Source organism: Pseudorasbora parva, unplaced genomic scaffold, assembly GCF_024679245.1.
Source record: "Pseudorasbora parva isolate DD20220531a unplaced genomic scaffold, ASM2467924v1 scaffold_61, whole genome shotgun sequence".
NCBI lineage: Eukaryota > Metazoa > Chordata > Actinopteri > Cypriniformes > Gobionidae > Pseudorasbora > Pseudorasbora parva.
In genome coordinates, this window is record NW_027125110.1 from 24,375 (window position 1) to 47,552 (window position 23,178).

The 23,178-nt window shown below is 53.3% G+C and overlaps 26 non-coding genes across 26 annotated transcripts; all 26 read left to right on the top strand.

Annotated features, from left to right (window-relative positions):
• The first annotated feature begins 201 nt into the window (after positions 1-201).
• Positions 202-392, top strand: LOC137068209 (U2 spliceosomal RNA). The gene has a single exon (XR_010903909.1). It is a non-coding gene; the product is annotated as a U2 spliceosomal RNA (small nuclear RNA).
• Positions 393-854: 462 nt separating this feature from the next.
• On the top strand, positions 855-1,018 carry LOC137068190 (U1 spliceosomal RNA). The gene has a single exon (XR_010903892.1). It is a non-coding gene; the product is annotated as a U1 spliceosomal RNA (small nuclear RNA).
• A 1,008-nt stretch (positions 1,019-2,026) lies between these two features.
• Positions 2,027-2,217, top strand: LOC137068210 (U2 spliceosomal RNA). The gene has a single exon (XR_010903910.1). It is a non-coding gene; the product is annotated as a U2 spliceosomal RNA (small nuclear RNA).
• Positions 2,218-2,683: 466 nt separating this feature from the next.
• Positions 2,684-2,847, top strand: LOC137068186 (U1 spliceosomal RNA). The gene has a single exon (XR_010903888.1). It is a non-coding gene; the product is annotated as a U1 spliceosomal RNA (small nuclear RNA).
• A 1,008-nt stretch (positions 2,848-3,855) lies between these two features.
• LOC137068211 (U2 spliceosomal RNA) lies at positions 3,856-4,046 on the top strand. The gene has a single exon (XR_010903911.1). It is a non-coding gene; the product is annotated as a U2 spliceosomal RNA (small nuclear RNA).
• A 466-nt stretch (positions 4,047-4,512) lies between these two features.
• Positions 4,513-4,676, top strand: LOC137068277 (U1 spliceosomal RNA). Its single transcript, XR_010903972.1, has one exon. It is a non-coding gene; the product is annotated as a U1 spliceosomal RNA (small nuclear RNA).
• A 1,008-nt stretch (positions 4,677-5,684) lies between these two features.
• On the top strand, positions 5,685-5,875 carry LOC137068212 (U2 spliceosomal RNA). The gene has a single exon (XR_010903912.1). It is a non-coding gene; the product is annotated as a U2 spliceosomal RNA (small nuclear RNA).
• Positions 5,876-6,341: 466 nt separating this feature from the next.
• Positions 6,342-6,505, top strand: LOC137068266 (U1 spliceosomal RNA). The gene has a single exon (XR_010903962.1). It is a non-coding gene; the product is annotated as a U1 spliceosomal RNA (small nuclear RNA).
• Positions 6,506-7,513: 1,008 nt separating this feature from the next.
• On the top strand, positions 7,514-7,704 carry LOC137068260 (U2 spliceosomal RNA). Its single transcript, XR_010903956.1, has one exon. It is a non-coding gene; the product is annotated as a U2 spliceosomal RNA (small nuclear RNA).
• Positions 7,705-8,170: 466 nt separating this feature from the next.
• LOC137068280 (U1 spliceosomal RNA) lies at positions 8,171-8,334 on the top strand. The gene has a single exon (XR_010903975.1). It is a non-coding gene; the product is annotated as a U1 spliceosomal RNA (small nuclear RNA).
• A 1,008-nt stretch (positions 8,335-9,342) lies between these two features.
• LOC137068261 (U2 spliceosomal RNA) lies at positions 9,343-9,533 on the top strand. The gene has a single exon (XR_010903957.1). It is a non-coding gene; the product is annotated as a U2 spliceosomal RNA (small nuclear RNA).
• A 466-nt stretch (positions 9,534-9,999) lies between these two features.
• LOC137068278 (U1 spliceosomal RNA) lies at positions 10,000-10,163 on the top strand. The gene has a single exon (XR_010903974.1). It is a non-coding gene; the product is annotated as a U1 spliceosomal RNA (small nuclear RNA).
• A 1,008-nt stretch (positions 10,164-11,171) lies between these two features.
• LOC137068214 (U2 spliceosomal RNA) lies at positions 11,172-11,362 on the top strand. The gene has a single exon (XR_010903913.1). It is a non-coding gene; the product is annotated as a U2 spliceosomal RNA (small nuclear RNA).
• Positions 11,363-11,828: 466 nt separating this feature from the next.
• LOC137068281 (U1 spliceosomal RNA) lies at positions 11,829-11,992 on the top strand. The gene has a single exon (XR_010903976.1). It is a non-coding gene; the product is annotated as a U1 spliceosomal RNA (small nuclear RNA).
• A 1,008-nt stretch (positions 11,993-13,000) lies between these two features.
• LOC137068215 (U2 spliceosomal RNA) lies at positions 13,001-13,191 on the top strand. The gene has a single exon (XR_010903914.1). It is a non-coding gene; the product is annotated as a U2 spliceosomal RNA (small nuclear RNA).
• Positions 13,192-13,657: 466 nt separating this feature from the next.
• LOC137068282 (U1 spliceosomal RNA) lies at positions 13,658-13,821 on the top strand. Its single transcript, XR_010903977.1, has one exon. It is a non-coding gene; the product is annotated as a U1 spliceosomal RNA (small nuclear RNA).
• A 1,008-nt stretch (positions 13,822-14,829) lies between these two features.
• LOC137068216 (U2 spliceosomal RNA) lies at positions 14,830-15,020 on the top strand. The gene has a single exon (XR_010903915.1). It is a non-coding gene; the product is annotated as a U2 spliceosomal RNA (small nuclear RNA).
• A 466-nt stretch (positions 15,021-15,486) lies between these two features.
• LOC137068283 (U1 spliceosomal RNA) lies at positions 15,487-15,650 on the top strand. Its single transcript, XR_010903978.1, has one exon. It is a non-coding gene; the product is annotated as a U1 spliceosomal RNA (small nuclear RNA).
• Positions 15,651-16,658: 1,008 nt separating this feature from the next.
• LOC137068218 (U2 spliceosomal RNA) lies at positions 16,659-16,849 on the top strand. The gene has a single exon (XR_010903917.1). It is a non-coding gene; the product is annotated as a U2 spliceosomal RNA (small nuclear RNA).
• Positions 16,850-17,311: 462 nt separating this feature from the next.
• Positions 17,312-17,475, top strand: LOC137068284 (U1 spliceosomal RNA). The gene has a single exon (XR_010903979.1). It is a non-coding gene; the product is annotated as a U1 spliceosomal RNA (small nuclear RNA).
• A 1,008-nt stretch (positions 17,476-18,483) lies between these two features.
• Positions 18,484-18,674, top strand: LOC137068219 (U2 spliceosomal RNA). Its single transcript, XR_010903918.1, has one exon. It is a non-coding gene; the product is annotated as a U2 spliceosomal RNA (small nuclear RNA).
• A 466-nt stretch (positions 18,675-19,140) lies between these two features.
• On the top strand, positions 19,141-19,304 carry LOC137068285 (U1 spliceosomal RNA). Its single transcript, XR_010903980.1, has one exon. It is a non-coding gene; the product is annotated as a U1 spliceosomal RNA (small nuclear RNA).
• Positions 19,305-20,312: 1,008 nt separating this feature from the next.
• Positions 20,313-20,503, top strand: LOC137068220 (U2 spliceosomal RNA). Its single transcript, XR_010903919.1, has one exon. It is a non-coding gene; the product is annotated as a U2 spliceosomal RNA (small nuclear RNA).
• A 462-nt stretch (positions 20,504-20,965) lies between these two features.
• Positions 20,966-21,129, top strand: LOC137068286 (U1 spliceosomal RNA). The gene has a single exon (XR_010903981.1). It is a non-coding gene; the product is annotated as a U1 spliceosomal RNA (small nuclear RNA).
• Positions 21,130-22,137: 1,008 nt separating this feature from the next.
• LOC137068221 (U2 spliceosomal RNA) lies at positions 22,138-22,328 on the top strand. Its single transcript, XR_010903920.1, has one exon. It is a non-coding gene; the product is annotated as a U2 spliceosomal RNA (small nuclear RNA).
• A 466-nt stretch (positions 22,329-22,794) lies between these two features.
• LOC137068287 (U1 spliceosomal RNA) lies at positions 22,795-22,958 on the top strand. The gene has a single exon (XR_010903982.1). It is a non-coding gene; the product is annotated as a U1 spliceosomal RNA (small nuclear RNA).
• Positions 22,959-23,178: the final 220 nt, after the last annotated feature.

The following is a 23,178-nucleotide window of genomic DNA, read 5'->3' on the forward strand; positions in this document are numbered from 1 at the left end:
GTGCGGTTTGGGAGCTACGAGCCATTTCGTGCCGGGCCCATCGGGGGGCCAGCCTTGGTGATGTTGTAGAGCGAGTGGCTAGTACCATCCCTCAAAGTTTCAGGTCTCTACGACGTAAGGCCTTTGCCAACCCTCCCCCCCTCACCGCTTCCCAGATGGGCGTCGCCTTTGCCGGCTCCCCTGCCGCTGCGTCATTGTGTCATCGCTTCTCGGCCTTTTGGCTAAGATCAAGTGTAGTATCTGTTCTTATCAGTTTAATATCTGATACGTCCCCTATCCGGGGACTGCATATTAAATTGATTTTTGGCACATGGAGCCGGAACCGGGGCTTGCTCCGTCCACTCCACGCATCGACCTGGTATTGCAGTGCCTCCAGGAACGGTGTGCTTCCCCTTTTTGGGGACTGCGAATTGTTGTGACTAATAGAAGAACCAACAACACCACTGGAATTTTGTCAGAGAATACAGAAATACGCAGGAAGCGCATACAGAATGACGATGAGGTGACGCAACGATGACCGTGCCACAGAGAAAGCAGCAAGCTGCGGTCATATGAGCATAGGGAAAAAAGAAGAACAAAAGCGTCGGTTGCCGGCCGGCTGACTCATCACCGTCACAGCACGTTTTTTGATGTCCCTCTTATTTGAGAGTCTTTACCAACGAGCTGATGAGTCGAATCAGGGGTTTGTGTTGGATGGATTAGGGACACCTGATTCAAATCAAGGTCACGCACGCACGCAGCAGTCAAGCAATGGAAGGTGCCCCGTCCTTCCTTTTCTTGGGGGAGGGGAAGGTCACCGTGTTTGAGGATGGCGAAGGGGGATAGGGCGCCTCTGCCTGGAGGCCAGGCAACTCATACTTACCTGGCAGGGGAGACACCATGATCAGGAAGGTGGTTCACCCAGGGCGAGGCTCGGCCATTGCACTCCAGTTGTGCTGACCCCTGCGAATTCCCCAAATGTGGGAATCTCGACTGCATAATTTATGGTAGTGGGGGACTGCGTTCGCGCTCTCCCCTGTACACACTGGTTAAAAGCAGATAGCGTGGAGGGAAAAAGCGTGCGGTTCTTGACGCTTGTGGCGCCGCCCACTGCCCCAAAGGGTGAAGTTGCACCAGTTTTGTTATGTTTCTGTCTCTTTCTGCTGTGTCAGCCAGTGACCCGGAGAGTTCAGAGAACTGAACTGCGTTTGTTTTCATCGAGGTTGTCGAAACCTGCGACCGGTTTGCCGAATGTGGTTTTTCCCACAAACTTTGATATTCAACGGACGAGTTGATTGACAGCAGTGGTCCCAAAGGCAAAGTTGTTCGGATGGAGGTTTTCTGTCGTATGGTACGACTGTCTCGTGAGCGTGCTGTGAAAAAGCACGCGACATACGTTCGCCTATAGCCGCTCTCATGTTGTTGCTTTTTCATTTTAAAGCGCCACTAGGTGGCCATTCACCGCGTCCTTTCTCGCCTGACCCCAGACTGAGCCCGTGCACGGGTGTACCGGCTTGGGTGAAATTGTCTCGTTCCGTCCAAGAGCTATAGCCGTTCTAGCAGACCCCGCCTCGCCCAGCCCGTAGGTTTCGGCCTGCCGCCGCCAAGCTGAATCGAAATTCCCACTTTTTTTCCGATCTGGACGGACAGTCAGACTCCAGAGAATCTTTCTGCACTGGTTTGGGCCAGATCGGGCAAAAGACCTAGGACTAGTGTGCAAAAGTAGGTTTTTCACAAAATCCCAAATACCCGAAAATTTCGCCAGCGCAACCTTCGAATCCGAGGCATGCGTCTCGCTCGGCTCGAGCCAAGGATTCCGATGATATAAGACACTTGGTTCTGCGGCGTGCGGTTTGGGAGCTACGAGCCATTTCGTGCCGGGCCCATCGGGGGGCCAGCCTTGGTGATGTTGTAGAGCGAGTGGCTAGTACCATCCCTCAAAGTTTCAGGTCTCTACGACGTAAGGCCTTTGCCAACCCTCCCCCCCTCACCGCTTCCCAGATGGGCGTCGCCTTTGCCGGCTCCCCTGCCGCTGCGTCATTGTGTCATCGCTTCTCGGCCTTTTGGCTAAGATCAAGTGTAGTATCTGTTCTTATCAGTTTAATATCTGATACGTCCCCTATCCGGGGACTGCATATTAAATTGATTTTTGGCACATGGAGCCGGAACCGGGGCTTGCTCCGTCCACTCCACGCATCGACCTGGTATTGCAGTGCCTCCAGGAACGGTGTGCTTCCCCTTTTTGGGGACTGCGAATTGTTGTGACTAATAGAAGAACCAACAACACCACTGGAATTTTGTCAGAGAATACAGAAATACGCAGGAAGCGCATACAGAATGACGATGAGGTGACGCAACGATGACCGTGCCACAGAGAAAGCAGCAAGCTGCGGTCATATGAGCATAGGGAAAAAAGAAGAACAAAAGCGTCGGTTGCCGGCCGGCTGACTCATCACCGTCACAGCACGTTTTTTGATGTCCCTCTTATTTGAGAGTCTTTACCAACGAGCTGACGAGTCGAATCAGGGGTTTGTGTTGGATGGATTAGGGACACCTGATTCAAATCAAGGTCACGCACGCACGCACGCAGCAGTCAAGCAATGGAAGGTGCCCCGTCCTTCCTTTTCTTGGGGGAGGGGAAGGTCACCGTGTTTGAGGATGGCGAAGGGGGATAGGGCGCCTCTGCCTGGAGGCCAGGCAACTCATACTTACCTGGCAGGGGAGACACCATGATCAGGAAGGTGGTTCACCCAGGGTGAGGCTCGGCCATTGCACTCCGGTTGTGCTGACCCCTGCGAATTCCCCAAATGTGGGAATCTCGACTGCATAATTTATGGTAGTGGGGGACTGCGTTCGCGCTCTCCCCTGTACACACTGGTTAAAAGCAGATAGCGTGGAGGGAAAAAGCGTGCGGTTCTTGACGCTTGTGGCGCCGCCCACTGCCCCAAAGGGTGAAGTTGCACCAGTTTTGTTATGTTTCTGTCTCTTTCTGCTGTGTCAGCCAGTGACCCGGAGAGTTCAGAGAACTGAACTGCGTTTGTTTTCATCGAGGTTGTCGAAACCTGCGACCGGTTTGCCGAATGTGGTTTTTCCCACAAACTTTGATATTCAACGGACGAGTTGATTGACAGCAGTGGTCCCAAAGGCAAAGTTGTTCGGATGGAGGTTTTCTGTCGTATGGTACGACTGTCTCGTGCGCGTGCTGTGAAAAAGCACGCGACATACGTTCGCCTATAGCCGCTCTCATGTTGTTGCTTTTTCATTTTAAAGCGCCACTAGGTGGCCATTCACCGCGTCCTTTCTCGCCTGACCCCAGACTGAGCCCGTGCACGGGTGTACCGGCTTGGGTGAAATTGTCTCGTTCCGTCCAAGAGCTATAGCCGTTCTAGCAGACCCCGCCTCGCCCAGCCCGTAGGTTTCGGCCTGCCGCCGCCAAGCTGAATCGAAATTCCCACTTTTTTTCCGATCTGGACGGACAGTCAGACTCCAGAGAATCTTTCTGCACTGGTTTGGGCCAGATCGGGCAAAAGACCTAGGACTAGTGTGCAAAAGTAGGTTTTTCACAAAATCCCAAATACCCGAAAATTTCGCCAGCGCAACCTTCGAATCCGAGGCATGCGTCTCGCTCGGCTCGAGCCAAGGATTCCGATGATATAAGACACTTGGTTCTGCGGCGTGCGGTTTGGGAGCTACGAGCCATTTCGTGCCGGGCCCATCGGGGGGCCAGCCTTGGTGATGTTGTAGAGCGAGTGGCTAGTACCATCCCTCAAAGTTTCAGGTCTCTACGACGTAAGGCCTTTGCCAACCCTCCCCCCCTCACCGCTTCCCAGATGGGCGTCGCCTTTGCCGGCTCCCCTGCCGCTGCGTCATTGTGTCATCGCTTCTCGGCCTTTTGGCTAAGATCAAGTGTAGTATCTGTTCTTATCAGTTTAATATCTGATACGTCCCCTATCCGGGGACTGCATATTAAATTGATTTTTGGCACATGGAGCCGGAACCGGGGCTTGCTCCGTCCACTCCACGCATCGACCTGGTATTGCAGTGCCTCCAGGAACGGTGTGCTTCCCCTTTTTGGGGACTGCGAATTGTTGTGACTAATAGAAGAACCAACAACACCACTGGAATTTTGTCAGAGAATACAGAAATACGCAGGAAGCGCATACAGAATGACGATGAGGTGACGCAACGATGACCGTGCCACAGAGAAAGCAGCAAGCTGCGGTCATATGAGCATAGGGAAAAAAGAAGAACAAAAGCGTCGGTTGCCGGCCGGCTGACTCATCACCGTCACAGCACGTTTTTTGATGTCCCTCTTATTTGAGAGTCTTTACCAACGAGCTGACGAGTCGAATCAGGGGTTTGTGTTGGATGGATTAGGGACACCTGATTCAAATCAAGGTCACGCACGCACGCACGCAGCAGTCAAGCAATGGAAGGTGCCCCGTCCTTCCTTTTCTTGGGGGAGGGGAAGGTCACCGTGTTTGAGGATGGCGAAGGGGGATAGGGCGCCTCTGCCTGGAGGCCAGGCAACTCATACTTACCTGGCAGGGGAGACACCATGATCAGGAAGGTGGTTCACCCAGGGCGAGGCTCGGCCATTGCACTCCGGTTGTGCTGACCCCTGCGAATTCCCCAAATGTGGGAATCTCGACTGCATAATTTATGGTAGTGGGGGACTGCGTTCGCGCTCTCCCCTGTACACACTGGTTAAAAGCAGATAGCGTGGAGGGAAAAAGCGTGCGGTTCTTGATGCTTGTGGCGCCGCCCACTGCCCCAAAGGGTGAAGTTGCACCAGTTTTGTTATGTTTCTGTCTCTTTCTGCTGTGTCAGCCAGTGACCCGGAGAGTTCAGAGAACTGAACTGCGTTTGTTTTCATCGAGGTTGTCGAAACCTGCGACCGGTTTGCCGAATGTGGTTTTTCCCACAAACTTTGATATTCAACGGACGAGTTGATTGACAGCAGTGGTCCCAAAGGCAAAGTTGTTCGGATGGAGGTTTTCTGTCGTATGGTACGACTGTCTCGTGCGCGTGCTGTGAAAAAGCACGCGACATACGTTCGCCTATAGCCGCTCTCATGTTGTTGCTTTTTCATTTTAAAGCGCCACTAGGTGGCCATTCACCGCGTCCTTTCTCGCCTGACCCCAGACTGAGCCCGTGCACGGGTGTACCGGCTTGGGTGAAATTGTCTCGTTCCGTCCAAGAGCTATAGCCGTTCTAGCAGACCCCGCCTCGCCCAGCCCGTAGGTTTCGGCCTGCCGCCGCCAAGCTGAATCGAAATTCCCACTTTTTTTCCGATCTGGACGGACAGTCAGACTCCAGAGAATCTTTCTGCACTGGTTTGGGCCAGATCGGGCAAAAGACCTAGGACTAGTGTGCAAAAGTAGGTTTTTCACAAAATCCCAAATACCCGAAAATTTCGCCAGCGCAACCTTCGAATCCGAGGCATGCGTCTCGCTCGGCTCGAGCCAAGGATTCCGATGATATAAGACACTTGGTTCTGCGGCGTGCGGTTTGGGAGCTACGAGCCATTTCGTGCCGGGCCCATCGGGGGGCCAGCCTTGGTGATGTTGTAGAGCGAGTGGCTAGTACCATCCCTCAAAGTTTCAGGTCTCTACGACGTAAGGCCTTTGCCAACCCTCCCCCCCTCACCGCTTCCCAGATGGGCGTCGCCTTTGCCGGCTCCCCTGCCGCTGCGTCATTGTGTCATCGCTTCTCGGCCTTTTGGCTAAGATCAAGTGTAGTATCTGTTCTTATCAGTTTAATATCTGATACGTCCCCTATCCGGGGACTGCATATTAAATTGATTTTTGGCACATGGAGCCGGAACCGGGGCTTGCTCCGTCCACTCCACGCATCGACCTGGTATTGCAGTGCCTCCAGGAACGGTGTGCTTCCCCTTTTTGGGGACTGCGAATTGTTGTGACTAATAGAAGAACCAACAACACCACTGGAATTTTGTCAGAGAATACAGAAATACGCAGGAAGCGCATACAGAATGACGATGAGGTGACGCAACGATGACCGTGCCACAGAGAAAGCAGCAAGCTGCGGTCATATGAGCATAGGGAAAAAAGAAGAACAAAAGCGTCGGTTGCCGGCCGGCTGACTCATCACCGTCACAGCACGTTTTTTGATGTCCCTCTTATTTGAGAGTCTTTACCAACGAGCTGACGAGTCGAATCAGGGGTTTGTGTTGGATGGATTAGGGACACCTGATTCAAATCAAGGTCACGCACGCACGCACGCAGCAGTCAAGCAATGGAAGGTGCCCCGTCCTTCCTTTTCTTGGGGGAGGGGAAGGTCACCGTGTTTGAGGATGGCGAAGGGGGATAGGGCGCCTCTGCCTGGAGGCCAGGCAACTCATACTTACCTGGCAGGGGAGACACCATGATCAGGAAGGTGGTTCACCCAGGGTGAGGCTCGGCCATTGCACTCCGGTTGTGCTGACCCCTGCGAATTCCCCAAATGTGGGAATCTCGACTGCATAATTTATGGTAGTGGGGGACTGCGTTCGCGCTCTCCCCTGTACACACTGGTTAAAAGCAGATAGCGTGGAGGGAAAAAGCGTGCGGTTCTTGACGCTTGTGGCGCCGCCCACTGCCCCAAAGGGTGAAGTTGCACCAGTTTTGTTATGTTTCTGTCTCTTTCTGCTGTGTCAGCCAGTGACCCGGAGAGTTCAGAGAACTGAACTGCGTTTGTTTTCATCGAGGTTGTCGAAACCTGCGACCGGTTTGCCGAATGTGGTTTTTCCCACAAACTTTGATATTCAACGGACGAGTTGATTGACAGCAGTGGTCCCAAAGGCAAAGTTGTTCGGATGGAGGTTTTCTGTCGTATGGTACGACTGTCTCGTGCGCGTGCTGTGAAAAAGCACGCGACATACGTTCGCCTATAGCCGCTCTCATGTTGTTGCTTTTTCATTTTAAAGCGCCACTAGGTGGCCATTCACCGCGTCCTTTCTCGCCTGACCCCAGACTGAGCCCGTGCACGGGTGTACCGGCTTGGGTGAAATTGTCTCGTTCCGTCCAAGAGCTATAGCCGTTCTAGCAGACCCCGCCTCGCCCAGCCCGTAGGTTTCGGCCTGCCGCCGCCAAGCTGAATCGAAATTCCCACTTTTTTTCCGATCTGGACGGACAGTCAGACTCCAGAGAATCTTTCTGCACTGGTTTGGGCCAGATCGGGCAAAAGACCTAGGACTAGTGTGCAAAAGTAGGTTTTTCACAAAATCCCAAATACCCGAAAATTTCGCCAGCGCAACCTTCGAATCCGAGGCATGCGTCTCGCTCGGCTCGAGCCAAGGATTCCGATGATATAAGACACTTGGTTCTGCGGCGTGCGGTTTGGGAGCTACGAGCCATTTCGTGCCGGGCCCATCGGGGGGCCAGCCTTGGTGATGTTGTAGAGCGAGTGGCTAGTACCATCCCTCAAAGTTTCAGGTCTCTACGACGTAAGGCCTTTGCCAACCCTCCCCCCCTCACCGCTTCCCAGATGGGCGTCGCCTTTGCCCGCTCCCCTGCCGCTGCGTCATTGTGTCATCGCTTCTCGGCCTTTTGGCTAAGATCAAGTGTAGTATCTGTTCTTATCAGTTTAATATCTGATAAGTCCCCTATCCGGGGACTGCATATTAAATTGATTTTTGGCACATGGAGCCGGAACCGGGGCTTGCTCCGTCCACTCCACGCATCGACCTGGTATTGCAGTGCCTCCAGGAACGGTGTGCTTCCCCTTTTTGGGGACTGCGAATTGTTGTGACTAATAGAAGAACCAACAACACCACTGGAATTTTGTCAGAGAATACAGAAATACGCAGGAAGCGCATACAGAATGACGATGAGGTGACGCAACGATGACCGTGCCACAGAGAAAGCAGCAAGCTGCGGTCATATGAGCATAGGGAAAAAAGAAGAACAAAAGCGTCGGTTGCCGGCCGGCTGACTCATCACCGTCACAGCACGTTTTTTGATGTCCCTCTTATTTGAGAGTCTTTACCAACGAGCTGATGAGTCGAATCAGGGGTTTGTGTTGGATGGATTAGGGACACCTGATTCAAATCAAGGTCACGCACGCACGCACGCAGCAGTCAAGCAATGGAAGGTGCCCCGTCCTTCCTTTTCTTGGGGGAGGGGAAGGTCACCGTGTTTGAGGATGGCGAAGGGGGATAGGGCGCCTCTGCCTGGAGGCCAGGCAACTCATACTTACCTGGCAGGGGAGACACCATGATCAGGAAGGTGGTTCACCCAGGGCGAGGCTCGGCCATTGCACTCCGGTTGTGCTGACCCCTGCGAATTCCCCAAATGTGGGAATCTCGACTGCATAATTTATGGTAGTGGGGGACTGCGTTCGCGCTCTCCCCTGTACACACTGGTTAAAAGCAGATAGCGTGGAGGGAAAAAGCGTGCGGTTCTTGACGCTTGTGGCGCCGCCCACTGCCCCAAAGGGTGAAGTTGCACCAGTTTTGTTATGTTTCTGTCTCTTTCTGCTGTGTCAGCCAGTGACCCGGAGAGTTCAGAGAACTGAACTGCGTTTGTTTTCATCGAGGTTGTCGAAACCTGCGACCGGTTTGCCGAATGTGGTTTTTCCCACAAACTTTGATATTCAACGGACGAGTTGATTGACAGCAGTGGTCCCAAAGGCAAAGTTGTTCGGATGGAGGTTTTCTGTCGTATGGTACGACTGTCTCGTGCGCGTGCTGTGAAAAAGCACGCGACATACGTTCGCCTATAGCCGCTCTCATGTTGTTGCTTTTTCATTTTAAAGCGCCACTAGGTGGCCATTCACCGCGTCCTTTCTCGCCTGACCCCAGACTGAGCCCGTGCACGGGTGTACCGGCTTGGGTGAAATTGTCTCGTTCCGTCCAAGAGCTATAGCCGTTCTAGCAGACCCCGCCTCGCCCAGCCCGTAGGTTTCGGCCTGCCGCCGCCAAGCTGAATCGAAATTCCCACTTTTTTTCCGATCTGGACGGACAGTCAGACTCCAGAGAATCTTTCTGCACTGGTTTGGGCCAGATCGGGCAAAAGACCTAGGACTAGTGTGCAAAAGTAGGTTTTTCACAAAATCCCAAATACCCGAAAATTTCGCCAGCGCAACCTTCGAATCCGAGGCATGCGTCTCGCTCGGCTCGAGCCAAGGATTCCGATGATATAAGACACTTGGTTCTGCGGCGTGCGGTTTGGGAGCTACGAGCCATTTCGTGCCGGGCCCATCGGGGGGCCAGCCTTGGTGATGTTGTAGAGCGAGTGGCTAGTACCATCCCTCAAAGTTTCAGGTCTCTACGACGTAAGGCCTTTGCCAACCCTCCCCCCCTCACCGCTTCCCAGATGGGCGTCGCCTTTGCCGGCTCCCCTGCCGCTGCGTCATTGTGTCATCGCTTCTCTGCCTTTTGGCTAAGATCAAGTGTAGTATCTGTTCTTATCAGTTTAATATCTGATACGTCCCCTATCCGGGGACTGCATATTAAATTGATTTTTGGCACATGGAGCCGGAACCGGGGCTTGCTCCGTCCACTCCACGCATCGACCTGGTATTGCAGTGCCTCCAGGAACGGTGTGCTTCCCCTTTTTGGGGACTGCGAATTGTTGTGACTAATAGAAGAACCAACAACACCACTGGAATTTTGTCAGAGAATACAGAAATACGCAGGAAGCGCATACAGAATGACGATGAGGTGACGCAACGATGACCGTGCCACAGAGAAAGCAGCAAGCTGCGGTCATATGAGCATAGGGAAAAAAGAAGAACAAAAGCGTCGGTTGCCGGCCGGCTGACTCATCACCGTCACAGCACGTTTTTTGATGTCCCTCTTATTTGAGAGTCTTTACCAACGAGCTGACGAGTCGAATCAGGGGTTTGTGTTGGATGGATTAGGGACACCTGATTCAAATCAAGGTCACGCACGCACGCACGCAGCAGTCAAGCAATGGAAGGTGCCCCGTCCTTCCTTTTCTTGGGGGAGGGGAAGGTCACCGTGTTTGAGGATGGCGAAGGGGGATAGGGCGCCTCTGCCTGGAGGCCAGGCAACTCATACTTACCTGGCAGGGGAGACACCATGATCAGGAAGGTGGTTCACCCAGGGTGAGGCTCGGCCATTGCACTCCGGTTGTGCTGACCCCTGCGAATTCCCCAAATGTGGGAATCTCGACTGCATAATTTATGGTAGTGGGGGACTGCGTTCGCGCTCTCCCCTGTACACACTGGTTAAAAGCAGATAGCGTGGAGGGAAAAAGCGTGCGGTTCTTGACGCTTGTGGCGCCGCCCACTGCCCCAAAGGGTGAAGTTGCACCAGTTTTGTTATGTTTCTGTCTCTTTCTGCTGTGTCAGCCAGTGACCCGGAGAGTTCAGAGAACTGAACTGCGTTTGTTTTCATCGAGGTTGTCGAAACCTGCGACCGGTTTGCCGAATGTGGTTTTTCCCACAAACTTTGATATTCAACGGACGAGTTGATTGACAGCAGTGGTCCCAAAGGCAAAGTTGTTCGGATGGAGGTTTTCTGTCGTATGGTACGACTGTCTCGTGCGCGTGCTGTGAAAAAGCACGCGACATACGTTCGCCTATAGCCGCTCTCATGTTGTTGCTTTTTCATTTTAAAGCGCCACTAGGTGGCCATTCACCGCGTCCTTTCTCGCCTGACCCCAGACTGAGCCCGTGCACGGGTGTACCGGCTTGGGTGAAATTGTCTCGTTCCGTCCAAGAGCTATAGCCGTTCTAGCAGACCCCGCCTCGCCCAGCCCGTAGGTTTCGGCCTGCCGCCGCCAAGCTGAATCGAAATTCCCACTTTTTTTCCGATCTGGACGGACAGTCAGACTCCAGAGAATCTTTCTGCACTGGTTTGGGCCAGATCGGGCAAAAGACCTAGGACTAGTGTGCAAAAGTAGGTTTTTCACAAAATCCCAAATACCCGAAAATTTCGCCAGCGCAACCTTCGAATCCGAGGCATGCGTCTCGCTCGGCTCGAGCCAAGGATTCCGATGATATAAGACACTTGGTTCTGCGGCGTGCGGTTTGGGAGCTACGAGCCATTTCGTGCCGGGCCCATCGGGGGGCCAGCCTTGGTGATGTTGTAGAGCGAGTGGCTAGTACCATCCCTCAAAGTTTCAGGTCTCTACGACGTAAGGCCTTTGCCAACCCTCCCCCCCTCACCGCTTCCCAGATGGGCGTCGCCTTTGCCCGCTCCCCTGCCGCTGCGTCATTGTGTCATCGCTTCTCGGCCTTTTGGCTAAGATCAAGTGTAGTATCTGTTCTTATCAGTTTAATATCTGATACGTCCCCTATCCGGGGACTGCATATTAAATTGATTTTTGGCACATGGAGCCGGAACCGGGGCTTGCTCCGTCCACTCCACGCATCGACCTGGTATTGCAGTGCCTCCAGGAACGGTGTGCTTCCCCTTTTTGGGGACTGCGAATTGTTGTGACTAATAGAAGAACCAACAACACCACTGGAATTTTGTCAGAGAATACAGAAATACGCAGGAAGCGCATACAGAATGACGATGAGGTGACGCAACGATGACCGTGCCACAGAGAAAGCAGCAAGCTGCGGTCATATGAGCATAGGGAAAAAAGAAGAACAAAAGCGTCGGTTGCCGGCCGGCTGACTCATCACCGTCACAGCACGTTTTTTGATGTCCCTCTTATTTGAGAGTCTTTACCAACGAGCTGATGAGTCGAATCAGGGGTTTGTGTTGGATGGATTAGGGACACCTGATTCAAATCAAGGTCACGCACGCACGCACGCAGCAGTCAAGCAATGGAAGGTGCCCCGTCCTTCCTTTTCTTGGGGGAGGGGAAGGTCACCGTGTTTGAGGATGGCGAAGGGGGATAGGGCGCCTCTGCCTGGAGGCCAGGCAACTCATACTTACCTGGCAGGGGAGACACCATGATCAGGAAGGTGGTTCACCCAGGGCGAGGCTCGGCCATTGCACTCCGGTTGTGCTGACCCCTGCGAATTCCCCAAATGTGGGAATCTCGACTGCATAATTTATGGTAGTGGGGGACTGCGTTCGCGCTCTCCCCTGTACACACTGGTTAAAAGCAGATAGCGTGGAGGGAAAAAGCATGCGGTTCTTGACGCTTGTGGCGCCGCCCACTGCCCCAAAGGGTGAAGTTGCACCAGTTTTGTTATGTTTCTGTCTCTTTCTGCTGTGTCAGCCAGTGACCCGGAGAGTTCAGAGAACTGAACTGCGTTTGTTTTCATCGAGGTTGTCGAAACCTGCGACCGGTTTGCCGAATGTGGTTTTTCCCACAAACTTTGATATTCAACGGACGAGTTGATTGACAGCAGTGGTCCCAAAGGCAAAGTTGTTCGGATGGAGGTTTTCTGTCGTATGGTACGACTGTCTCGTGCGCGTGCTGTGAAAAAGCACGCGACATACGTTCGCCTATAGCCGCTCTCATGTTGTTGCTTTTTCATTTTAAAGCGCCACTAGGTGGCCATTCACCGCGTCCTTTCTCGCCTGACCCCAGACTGAGCCCGTGCACGGGTGTACCGGCTTGGGTGAAATTGTCTCGTTCCGTCCAAGAGCTATAGCCGTTCTAGCAGACCCCGCCTCGCCCAGCCCGTAGGTTTCGGCCTGCCGCCGCCAAGCTGAATCGAAATTCCCACTTTTTTTCCGATCTGGACGGACAGTCAGACTCCAGAGAATCTTTCTGCACTGGTTTGGGCCAGATCGGGCAAAAGACCTAGGACTAGTGTGCAAAAGTAGGTTTTTCACAAAATCCCAAATACCCGAAAATTTCGCCAGCGCAACCTTCGAATCCGAGGCATGCGTCTCGCTCGGCTCGAGCCAAGGATTCCGATGATATAAGACACTTGGTTCTGCGGCGTGCGGTTTGGGAGCTACGAGCCATTTCGTGCCGGGCCCATCGGGGGGCCAGCCTTGGTGATGTTGTAGAGCGAGTGGCTAGTACCATCCCTCAAAGTTTCAGGTCTCTACGACGTAAGGCCTTTGCCAACCCTCCCCCCCTCACCGCTTCCCAGATGGGCGTCGCCTTTGCCGGCTCCCCTGCCGCTGCGTCATTGTGTCATCGCTTCTCGGCCTTTTGGCTAAGATCAAGTGTAGTATCTGTTCTTATCAGTTTAATATCTGATACGTCCCCTATCCGGGGACTGCATATTAAATTGATTTTTGGCACATGGAGCCGGAACCGGGGCTTGCTCCGTCCACTCCACGCATCGACCTGGTATTGCAGTGCCTCCAGGAACGGTGTGCTTCCCCTTTTTGGGGACTGCGAATTGTTGTGACTAATAGAAGAACCAACAACACCACTGGAATTTTGTCAGAGAATACAGAAATACGCAGGAAGCGCATACAGAATGACGATGAGGTGACGCAACGATGACCGTGCCACAGAGAAAGCAGCAAGCTGCGGTCATATGAGCATAGGGAAAAAAGAAGAACAAAAGCGTCGGTTGCCGGCCGGCTGACTCATCACCGTCACAGCACGTTTTTTGATGTCCCTCTTATTTGAGAGTCTTTACCAACGAGCTGACGAGTCGAATCAGGGGTTTGTGTTGGATGGATTAGGGACACCTGATTCAAATCAAGGTCACGCACGCACGCACGCAGCAGTCAAGCAATGGAAGGTGCCCCGTCCTTCCTTTTCTTGGGGGAGGGGAAGGTCACCGTGTTTGAGGATGGCGAAGGGGGATAGGGCGCCTCTGCCTGGAGGCCAGGCAACTCATACTTACCTGGCAGGGGAGACACCATGATCAGGAAGGTGGTTCACCCAGGGCGAGGCTCGGCCATTGCACTCCGGTTGTGCTGACCCCTGCGAATTCCCCAAATGTGGGAATCTCGACTGCATAATTTATGGTAGTGGGGGACTGCGTTCGCGCTCTCCCCTGTACACACTGGTTAAAAGCAGATAGCGTGGAGGGAAAAAGCGTGCGGTTCTTGACGCTTGTGGCGCCGCCCACTGCCCCAAAGGGTGAAGTTGCACCAGTTTTGTTATGTTTCTGTCTCTTTCTGCTGTGTCAGCCAGTGACCCGGAGAGTTCAGAGAACTGAACTGCGTTTGTTTTCATCGAGGTTGTCGAAACCTGCGACCGGTTTGCCGAATGTGGTTTTTCCCACAAACTTTGATATTCAACGGACGAGTTGATTGACAGCAGTGGTCCCAAAGGCAAAGTTGTTCGGATGGAGGTTTTCTGTCGTATGGTACGACTGTCTCGTGCGCGTGCTGTGAAAAAGCACGCGACATACGTTCGCCTATAGCCGCTCTCATGTTGTTGCTTTTTCATTTTAAAGCGCCACTAGGTGGCCATTCACCGCGTCCTTTCTCGCCTGACCCCAGACTGAGCCCGTGCACGGGTGTACCGGCTTGGGTGAAATTGTCTCGTTCCGTCCAAGAGCTATAGCCGTTCTAGCAGACCCCGCCTCGCCCAGCCCGTAGGTTTCGGCCTGCCGCCGCCAAGCTGAATCGAAATTCCCACTTTTTTTCCGATCTGGACGGACAGTCAGACTCCAGAGAATCTTTCTGCACTGGTTTGGGCCAGATCGGGCAAAAGACCTAGGACTAGTGTGCAAAAGTAGGTTTTTCACAAAATCCCAAATACCCGAAAATTTCGCCAGCGCAACCTTCGAATCCGAGGCATGCGTCTCGCTCGGCTCGAGCCAAGGATTCCGATGATATAAGACACTTGGTTCTGCGGCGTGCGGTTTGGGAGCTACGAGCCATTTCGTGCCGGGCCCATCGGGGGGCCAGCCTTGGTGATGTTGTAGAGCGAGTGGCTAGTACCATCCCTCAAAGTTTCAGGTCTCTACGACGTAAGGCCTTTGCCAACCCTCCCCCCCTCACCGCTTCCCAGATGGGCGTCGCCTTTGCCCGCTCCCCTGCCGCTGCGTCATTGTGTCATCGCTTCTCGGCCTTTTGGCTAAGATCAAGTGTAGTATCTGTTCTTATCAGTTTAATATCTGATACGTCCCCTATCCGGGGACTGCATATTAAATTGATTTTTGGCACATGGAGCCGGAACCGGGGCTTGCTCCGTCCACTCCACGCATCGACCTGGTATTGCAGTGCCTCCAGGAACGGTGTGCTTCCCCTTTTTGGGGACTGCGAATTGTTGTGACTAATAGAAGAACCAACAACACCACTGGAATTTTGTCAGAGAATACAGAAATACGCAGGAAGCGCATACAGAATGACGATGAGGTGACGCAACGATGACCGTGCCACAGAGAAAGCAGCAAGCTGCGGTCATATGAGCATAGGGAAAAAAGAAGAACAAAAGCGTCGGTTGCCGGCCGGCTGACTCATCACCGTCACAGCACGTTTTTTGATGTCCCTCTTATTTGAGAGTCTTTACCAACGAGCTGACGAGTCGAATCAGGGGTTTGTGTTGGATGGATTAGGGACACCTGATTCAAATCAAGGTCACGCACGCACGCACGCAGCAGTCAAGCAATGGAAGGTGCCCCGTCCTTCCTTTTCTTGGGGGAGGGGAAGGTCACCGTGTTTGAGGATGGCGAAGGGGGATAGGGCGCCTCTGCCTGGAGGCCAGGCAACTCATACTTACCTGGCAGGGGAGACACCATGATCAGGAAGGTGGTTCACCCAGGGCGAGGCTCGGCCATTGCACTCCGGTTGTGCTGACCCCTGCGAATTCCCCAAATGTGGGAATCTCGACTGCATAATTTATGGTAGTGGGGGACTGCGTTCGCGCTCTCCCCTGTACACACTGGTTAAAAGCAGATAGCGTGGAGGGAAAAAGCATGCGGTTCTTGACGCTTGTGGCGCCGCCCACTGCCCCAAAGGGTGAAGTTGCACCAGTTTTGTTATGTTTCTGTCTCTTTCTGCTGTGTCAGCCAGTGACCCGGAGAGTTCAGAGAACTGAACTGCGTTTGTTTTCATCGAGGTTGTCGAAACCTGCGACCGGTTTGCCGAATGTGGTTTTTCCCACAAACTTTGATATTCAACGGACGAGTTGATTGACAGCAGTGGTCCCAAAGGCAAAGTTGTTCGGATGGAGGTTTTCTGTCGTATGGTACGACTGTCTCGTGCGCGTGCTGTGAAAAAGCACGCGACATACGTTCGCCTATAGCCGCTCTCATGTTGTTGCTTTTTCATTTTAAAGCGCCACTAGGTGGCCATTCACCGCGTCCTTTCTCGCCTGACCCCAGACTGAGCCCGTGCACGGGTGTACCGGCTTGGGTGAAATTGTCTCGTTCCGTCCAAGAGCTATAGCCGTTCTAGCAGACCCCGCCTCGCCCAGCCCGTAGGTTTCGGCCTGCCGCCGCCAAGCTGAATCGAAATTCCCACTTTTTTTCCGATCTGGACGGACAGTCAGACTCCAGAGAATCTTTCTGCACTGGTTTGGGCCAGATCGGGCAAAAGACCTAGGACTAGTGTGCAAAAGTAGGTTTTTCACAAAATCCCAAATACCCGAAAATTTCGCCAGCGCAACCTTCGAATCCGAGGCATGCGTCTCGCTCGGCTCGAGCCAAGGATTCCGATGATATAAGACACTTGGTTCTGCGGCGTGCGGTTTGGGAGCTACGAGCCATTTCGTGCCGGGCCCATCGGGGGGCCAGCCTTGGTGATGTTGTAGAGCGAGTGGCTAGTACCATCCCTCAAAGTTTCAGGTCTCTACGACGTAAGGCCTTTGCCAACCCTCCCCCCCTCACCGCTTCCCAGATGGGCGTCGCCTTTGCCGGCTCCCCTGCCGCTGCGTCATTGTGTCATCGCTTCTCGGCCTTTTGGCTAAGATCAAGTGTAGTATCTGTTCTTATCAGTTTAATATCTGATACGTCCCCTATCCGGGGACTGCATATTAAATTGATTTTTGGCACATGGAGCCGGAACCGGGGCTTGCTCCGTCCACTCCACGCATCGACCTGGTATTGCAGTGCCTCCAGGAACGGTGTGCTTCCCCTTTTTGGGGACTGCGAATTGTTGTGACTAATAGAAGAACCAACAACACCACTGGAATTTTGTCAGAGAATACAGAAATACGCAGGAAGCGCATACAGAATGACGATGAGGTGACGCAACGATGACCGTGCCACAGAGAAAGCAGCAAGCTGCGGTCATATGAGCATAGGGAAAAAAGAAGAACAAAAGCGTCGGTTGCCGGCCGGCTGACTCATCACCGTCACAGCACGTTTTTTGATGTCCCTCTTATTTGAGAGTCTTTACCAACGAGCTGATGAGTCGAATCAGGGGTTTGTGTTGGATGGATTAGGGACACCTGATTCAAATCAAGGTCACGCACGCACGCAGCAGTCAAGCAATGGAAGGTGCCCCGTCCTTCCTTTTCTTGGGGGAGGGGAAGGTCACCGTGTTTGAGGATGGCGAAGGGGGATAGGGCGCCTCTGCCTGGAGGCCAGGCAACTCATACTTACCTGGCAGGGGAGACACCATGATCAGGAAGGTGGTTCACCCAGGGCGAGGCTCGGCCATTGCACTCCGGTTGTGCTGACCCCTGCGAATTCCCCAAATGTGGGAATCTCGACTGCATAATTTATGGTAGTGGGGGACTGCGTTCGCGCTCTCCCCTGTACACACTGGTTAAAAGCAGATAGCGTGGAGGGAAAAAGCGTGCGGTTCTTGACGCTTGTGGCGCCGCCCACTGCCCCAAAGGGTGAAGTTGCACCAGTTTTGTTATGTTTCTGTCTCTTTCTGCTGTGTCAGCCAGTGACCCGGAGAGTTCAGAGAACTGAACTGCGTTTGTTTTCATCGAGGTTGTCGAAACCTGCGACCGGTTTGCCGAATGTGGTTTTTCCCACAAACTTTGATATTCAACGGACGAGTTGATTGACAGCAGTGGTCCCAAAGGCAAAGTTGTTCGGATGGAGGTTTTCTGTCGTATGGTACGACTGTCTCGTGCGCGTGCTGTGAAAAAGCACGCGACATACGTTCGCCTATAGCCGCTCTCATGTTGTTGCTTTTTCATTTTAAAGCGCCACTAGGTGGCCATTCACCGCGTCCTTTCTCGCCTGACCCCAGACTGAGCCCGTGCACGGGTGTACCGGCTTGGGTGAAATTGTCTCGTTCCGTCCAAGAGCTATAGCCGTTCTAGCAGACCCCGCCTCGCCCAGCCCGTAGGTTTCGGCCTGCCGCCGCCAAGCTGAATCGAAATTCCCACTTTTTTTCCGATCTGGACGGACAGTCAGACTCCAGAGAATCTTTCTGCACTGGTTTGGGCCAGATCGGGCAAAAGACCTAGGACTAGTGTGCAAAAGTAGGTTTTTCACAAAATCCCAAATACCCGAAAATTTCGCCAGCGCAACCTTCGAATCCGAGGCATGCGTCTCGCTCGGCTCGAGCCAAGGATTCCGATGATATAAGACACTTGGTTCTGCGGCGTGCGGTTTGGGAGCTACGAGCCATTTCGTGCCGGGCCCATCGGGGGGCCAGCCTTGGTGATGTTGTAGAGCGAGTGGCTAGTACCATCCCTCAAAGTTTCAGGTCTCTACGACGTAAGGCCTTTGCCAACCCTCCCCCCCTCACCGCTTCCCAGATGGGCGTCGCCTTTGCCGGCTCCCCTGCCGCTGCGTCATTGTGTCATCGCTTCTCGGCCTTTTGGCTAAGATCAAGTGTAGTATCTGTTCTTATCAGTTTAATATCTGATACGTCCCCTATCCGGGGACTGCATATTAAATTGATTTTTGGCACATGGAGCCGGAACCGGGGCTTGCTCCGTCCACTCCACGCATCGACCTGGTATTGCAGTGCCTCCAGGAACGGTGTGCTTCCCCTTTTTGGGGACTGCGAATTGTTGTGACTAATAGAAGAACCAACAACACCACTGGAATTTTGTCAGAGAATACAGAAATACGCAGGAAGCGCATACAGAATGACGATGAGGTGACGCAACGATGACCGTGCCACAGAGAAAGCAGCAAGCTGCGGTCATATGAGCATAGGGAAAAAAGAAGAACAAAAGCGTCGGTTGCCGGCCGGCTGACTCATCACCGTCACAGCACGTTTTTTGATGTCCCTCTTATTTGAGAGTCTTTACCAACGAGCTGACGAGTCGAATCAGGGGTTTGTGTTGGATGGATTAGGGACACCTGATTCAAATCAAGGTCACGCACGCACGCACGCAGCAGTCAAGCAATGGAAGGTGCCCCGTCCTTCCTTTTCTTGGGGGAGGGGAAGGTCACCGTGTTTGAGGATGGCGAAGGGGGATAGGGCGCCTCTGCCTGGAGGCCAGGCAACTCATACTTACCTGGCAGGGGAGACACCATGATCAGGAAGGTGGTTCACCCAGGGCGAGGCTCGGCCATTGCACTCCGGTTGTGCTGACCCCTGCGAATTCCCCAAATGTGGGAATCTCGACTGCATAATTTATGGTAGTGGGGGACTGCGTTCGCGCTCTCCCCTGTACACACTGGTTAAAAGCAGATAGCGTGGAGGGAAAAAGCGTGCGGTTCTTGACGCTTGTGGCGCCGCCCACTGCCCCAAAGGGTGAAGTTGCACCAGTTTTGTTATGTTTCTGTCTCTTTCTGCTGTGTCAGCCAGTGACCCGGAGAGTTCAGAGAACTGAACTGCGTTTGTTTTCATCGAGGTTGTCGAAACCTGCGACCGGTTTGCCGAATGTGGTTTTTCCCACAAACTTTGATATTCAACGGACGAGTTGATTGACAGCAGTGGTCCCAAAGGCAAAGTTGTTCGGATGGAGGTTTTCTGTCGTATGGTACGACTGTCTCGTGAGCGTGCTGTGAAAAAGCACGCGACATACGTTCGCCTATAGCCGCTCTCATGTTGTTGCTTTTTCATTTTAAAGCGCCACTAGGTGGCCATTCACCGCGTCCTTTCTCGCCTGACCCCAGACTGAGCCCGTGCACGGGTGTACCGGCTTGGGTGAAATTGTCTCGTTCCGTCCAAGAGCTATAGCCGTTCTAGCAGACCCCGCCTCGCCCAGCCCGTAGGTTTCGGCCTGCCGCCGCCAAGCTGAATCGAAATTCCCACTTTTTTTCCGATCTGGACGGACAGTCAGACTCCAGAGAATCTTTCTGCACTGGTTTGGGCCAGATCGGGCAAAAGACCTAGGACTAGTGTGCAAAAGTAGGTTTTTCACAAAATCCCAAATACCCGAAAATTTCGCCAGCGCAACCTTCGAATCCGAGGCATGCGTCTCGCTCGGCTCGAGCCAAGGATTCCGATGATATAAGACACTTGGTTCTGCGGCGTGCGGTTTGGGAGCTACGAGCCATTTCGTGCCGGGCCCATCGGGGGGCCAGCCTTGGTGATGTTGTAGAGCGAGTGGCTAGTACCATCCCTCAAAGTTTCAGGTCTCTACGACGTAAGGCCTTTGCCAACCCTCCCCCCCTCACCGCTTCCCAGATGGGCGTCGCCTTTGCCGGCTCCCCTGCCGCTGCGTCATTGTGTCATCGCTTCTCGGCCTTTTGGCTAAGATCAAGTGTAGTATCTGTTCTTATCAGTTTAATATCTGATACGTCCCCTATCCGGGGACTGCATATTAAATTGATTTTTGGCACATGGAGCCGGAACCGGGGCTTGCTCCGTCCACTCCACGCATCGACCTGGTATTGCAGTGCCTCCAGGAACGGTGTGCTTCCCCTTTTTGGGGACTGCGAATTGTTGTGACTAATAGAAGAACCAACAACACCACTGGAATTTTGTCAGAGAATACAGAAATACGCAGGAAGCGCATACAGAATGACGATGAGGTGACGCAACGATGACCGTGCCACAGAGAAAGCAGCAAGCTGCGGTCATATGAGCATAGGGAAAAAAGAAGAACAAAAGCGTCGGTTGCCGGCCGGCTGACTCATCACCGTCACAGCACGTTTTTTGATGTCCCTCTTATTTGAGAGTCTTTACCAACGAGCTGATGAGTCGAATCAGGGGTTTGTGTTGGATGGATTAGGGACACCTGATTCAAATCAAGGTCACGCACGCACGCAGCAGTCAAGCAATGGAAGGTGCCCCGTCCTTCCTTTTCTTGGGGGAGGGGAAGGTCACCGTGTTTGAGGATGGCGAAGGGGGATAGGGCGCCTCTGCCTGGAGGCCAGGCAACTCATACTTACCTGGCAGGGGAGACACCATGATCAGGAAGGTGGTTCACCCAGGGCGAGGCTCGGCCATTGCACTCCGGTTGTGCTGACCCCTGCGAATTCCCCAAATGTGGGAATCTCGACTGCATAATTTATGGTAGTGGGGGACTGCGTTCGCGCTCTCCCCTGTACACACTGGTTAAAAGCAGATAGCGTGGAGGGAAAAAGCGTGCGGTTCTTGACGCTTGTGGCGCCGCCCACTGCCCCAAAGGGTGAAGTTGCACCAGTTTTGTTATGTTTCTGTCTCTTTCTGCTGTGTCAGCCAGTGACCCGGAGAGTTCAGAGAACTGAACTGCGTTTGTTTTCATCGAGGTTGTCGAAACCTGCGACCGGTTTGCCGAATGTGGTTTTTCCCACAAACTTTGATATTCAACGGACGAGTTGATTGACAGCAGTGGTCCCAAAGGCAAAGTTGTTCGGATGGAGGTTTTCTGTCGTATGGTACGACTGTCTCGTGCGCGTGCTGTGAAAAAGCACGCGACATACGTTCGCCTATAGCCGCTCTCATGTTGTTGCTTTTTCATTTTAAAGCGCCACTAGGTGGCCATTCACCGCGTCCTTTCTCGCCTGACCCCAGACTGAGCCCGTGCACGGGTGTACCGGCTTGGGTGAAATTGTCTCGTTCCGTCCAAGAGCTATAGCCGTTCTAGCAGACCCCGCCTCGCCCAGCCCGTAGGTTTCGGCCTGCCGCCGCCAAGCTGAATCGAAATTCCCACTTTTTTTCCGATCTGGACGGACAGTCAGACTCCAGAGAATCTTTCTGCACTGGTTTGGGCCAGATCGGGCAAAAGACCTAGGACTAGTGTGCAAAAGTAGGTTTTTCACAAAATCCCAAATACCCGAAAATTTCGCCAGCGCAACCTTCGAATCCGAGGCATGCGTCTCGCTCGGCTCGAGCCAAGGATTCCGATGATATAAGACACTTGGTTCTGCGGCGTGCGGTTTGGGAGCTACGAGCCATTTCGTGCCGGGCCCATCGGGGGGCCAGCCTTGGTGATGTTGTAGAGCGAGTGGCTAGTACCATCCCTCAAAGTTTCAGGTCTCTACGACGTAAGGCCTTTGCCAACCCTCCCCCCCTCACCGCTTCCCAGATGGGCGTCGCCTTTGCCGGCTCCCCTGCCGCTGCGTCATTGTGTCATCGCTTCTCGGCCTTTTGGCTAAGATCAAGTGTAGTATCTGTTCTTATCAGTTTAATATCTGATACGTCCCCTATCCGGGGACTGCATATTAAATTGATTTTTGGCACATGGAGCCGGAACCGGGGCTTGCTCCGTCCACTCCACGCATCGACCTGGTATTGCAGTGCCTCCAGGAACGGTGTGCTTCCCCTTTTTGGGGACTGCGAATTGTTGTGACTAATAGAAGAACCAACAACACCACTGGAATTTTGTCAGAGAATACAGAAATACGCAGGAAGCGCATACAGAATGACGATGAGGTGACGCAACGATGACCGTGCCACAGAGAAAGCAGCAAGCTGCGGTCATATGAGCATAGGGAAAAAAGAAGAACAAAAGCGTCGGTTGCCGGCCGGCTGACTCATCACCGTCACAGCACGTTTTTTGATGTCCCTCTTATTTGAGAGTCTTTACCAACGAGCTGACGAGTCGAATCAGGGGTTTGTGTTGGATGGATTAGGGACACCTGATTCAAATCAAGGTCACGCACGCACGCACGCAGCAGTCAAGCAATGGAAGGTGCCCCGTCCTTCCTTTTCTTGGGGGAGGGGAAGGTCACCGTGTTTGAGGATGGCGAAGGGGGATAGGGCGCCTCTGCCTGGAGGCCAGGCAACTCATACTTACCTGGCAGGGGAGACACCATGATCAGGAAGGTGGTTCACCCAGGGCGAGGCTCGGCCATTGCACTCCGGTTGTGCTGACCCCTGCGAATTCCCCAAATGTGGGAATCTCGACTGCATAATTTATGGTAGTGGGGGACTGCGTTCGCGCTCTCCCCTGTACACACTGGTTAAAAGCAGATAGCGTGGAGGGAAAAAGCGTGCGGTTCTTGACGCTTGTGGCGCCGCCCACTGCCCCAAAGGGTGAAGTTGCACCAGTTTTGTTATGTTTCTGTCTCTTTCTGCTGTGTCAGCCAGTGACCCGGAGAGTTCAGAGAACTGAACTGCGTTTGTTTTCATCGAGGTTGTCGAAACCTGCGACCGGTTTGCCGAATGTGGTT